This window comes from Penaeus vannamei, chromosome 14 (genome assembly GCF_042767895.1).
Source record: "Penaeus vannamei isolate JL-2024 chromosome 14, ASM4276789v1, whole genome shotgun sequence".
In the NCBI taxonomy this organism is placed as follows: Eukaryota; Metazoa; Arthropoda; class Malacostraca; order Decapoda; family Penaeidae; genus Penaeus; species Penaeus vannamei.
Window position 1 is genome coordinate 41369508 of NC_091562.1, and position 2500 is coordinate 41372007.

Consider the following 2500-nt stretch of genomic DNA (forward strand, 5'->3'; position numbering starts at 1 on the left):
CCTACTTCTTTCTTTTTCTATTTCTCTTCTTCTTTTTTTCGATTATTTTTATCTTTCTTTAAGAGGGTAGGGTTCAGTCCAAGTGTTCAAGTTTAATCTTTTTCTTTGTTTTTTCTTTGGGGGGGGGGGAGGGGGGGGGAGTGATGAGTTATTTTCTTCTTTTTCTTAGGATGTTGGTAGCTGCAGCCAATTTCTTCTTCTTCTTTTCTTTCTTCCTTCTTCTTCTTTCCTTCTTCTTCTTCTTCTTCTTCCTTCTTCCTTTTCTTCTTCTTTCCTTCTTCTTCCTTTCTTTTTCTTCCTTCCTTCTTCTTCTTTTTCTTCTTTTTTTGTCTTCTTCTTCTTCTTCTTCTTCTTCTTCTTCTTCCTTCTTCACTTCTTCTTCTTCTTCTTCTTCCTCTTCTTCTTCTTCTTCTTCTTTCCTTCTTTCTTCTCTTCTTCTATTTCTCTCCTCTTCTTTCTCTTCTTCTTCTTCTTTCGATTATTTTTATCATTCTTTAAGAGGGTAGGGTTCAGTTCAAGTGTTCAAGTTTAATTTTTTTTTTTTTTTTTGGGGGGGGGGAGGGGGGAGTGATGGATTAGTTTTCTTCTTTTTCTTTTGGATAAGTGGCGAGTTTGGTAATAATTTCTTCTTCTTTTTTTCTTCTCTTTCTTTCTTCTTCTTCTTCTTTCTTCTCCTTATTTCTTCTTTCTTCTTCTTCTTCTTCTTCTTCCTTCTTTCTTCTTCTTCTTCTTCTTCTTCTTCTTCTTCTTCTTCTTCTTACTCTTCTTCTTCTTCTTCCTCCTCCTCTTCTTCTTTTCTTTCCTTCTTCTTCTTCTTCCTCTTTTCTTTCCTTCTTCTTCTTCTTCTTCTTCTTCTTCCTCTTTTCTTTCCTTCTTCTTCTTCCTCCTCTTTTCTTTCCTTCTTCCTCTTCTTCTTCTTCTTCTTCTTCTTCTTCTTCTTCCTCTTCTTTCTTCTTCTTCTTCTTCTTCTTCTTCTTCTTCTTCTTCTTCTTCTTCCTTCTTTCTTCCTTCTTCTTCTTCTTCTTCTTCTTCTTCTTCCTTCCTCTCTTCTTCTTCTTCTTCTTCTTCTTCTTCTTCTTCTTCTTCTTCTTCTTCTTTTTCTTCTTCTTCTTCCTCTTCTTCTTCTTCTTCTTCTTCCTCTTTTCTTTCCTTCTTCTTCTTCTTCTTCTTCTTCTTCTTCTTCTTCTCGTCTTCTGCTTCTTCTTCTGCTTCTTCTTCTTCTTCTTCTTCTTCTTCTTCTTCTTCTTCTTCTTCTTCTTCTTCTTCTTCTTCTTCTTCTTCTTCTTCTTCTTCTTCCTCTTCTTCTTCTTCCTCTTCTTCCCTTCTTCCTCTCTTTTTATGGTGGGTAGAAGTTATGCCGCAGACGTGTAGACGAGATGGGTCCGTTTTATTATTTTGCTCTTTCTTCCTTTCTCTTTCTTTTCTGTATTTTCTGTTTCTTTACGTTGATATATATATAGCAATTTTCAAAAACTTCATCGTCGTATAAATGACACAATAACATATACCTAAAACACTATAAAAATATTTAAAAAAAACTAAATAAAAACAAACAGCACAGACAGACAAACTAAAAAACACAAACACCCCCCCCCCCCAAAAAAAATATATATATATATATTAAAAAAAAAACTAAATAAAAACAAACAGCACAGATAAAACAAACACAACAAACACCCAAACACCCCCCAAAAAATAAATATATATATGTATATGATAAAAAACTAAATAAAAACAGCAAAACAAACTAACAAACACAAACACACCCCCCCCCAAAAAAAAAAAAAAAAAAACTATAAAACTTAACCCATACCATTCTCTCTGCCTCTGCCTCTACATAAATCAACGTCACCTTAAAATATTCCCTTGAGAGGTAAAGCCATGCAATGTACCCACTTCCATGACATTTTACATTTTTCACGCTTATCCATTAACCCAAGAAACCTATGTACTTAGATAATTACAGTGTATGATATCCTCTAATTACATCATACGTGCGTTATGTATTAATTAAACCCTATTCGTAAATAAAATGTATGAACAAGGTACCAAAAACACATCAAAACTTTTGTCTACCTTCCATCCGCAATTGAAAAAAGAATAATTATTGTCTACCTTCCTTTCGTAATTAAAAGAAATATATATATTATTATTTTCAGCAAGGTACTAAAAATGAAAGAAAAAAAAATAAATAATAATAATTATTATTATCAGCAAGGTACTAAAAATGGGAAAACTTTGGTCTACTTTTAACTATAAATGGAAATTGACTCACAAAGGGAACTATTCCAAAGAACGGTTATTTTTCCTGAATCCATTTTTCAGCGGTAAGGAAACCTGATATCTGTATGCTTCGCGCAAGACCGGTTCGCGTCAGATAAGATTTATTAATCGAAAAGGAGCTAGGAGATAAGGCAAAGAAATAGTAGGGAAAAAGAGAGAGAGAGAGAGAGAGTGGAGGGAGGGAGGAGGGGGGGTGAGAGAGGGAGAGAGAGTGGAG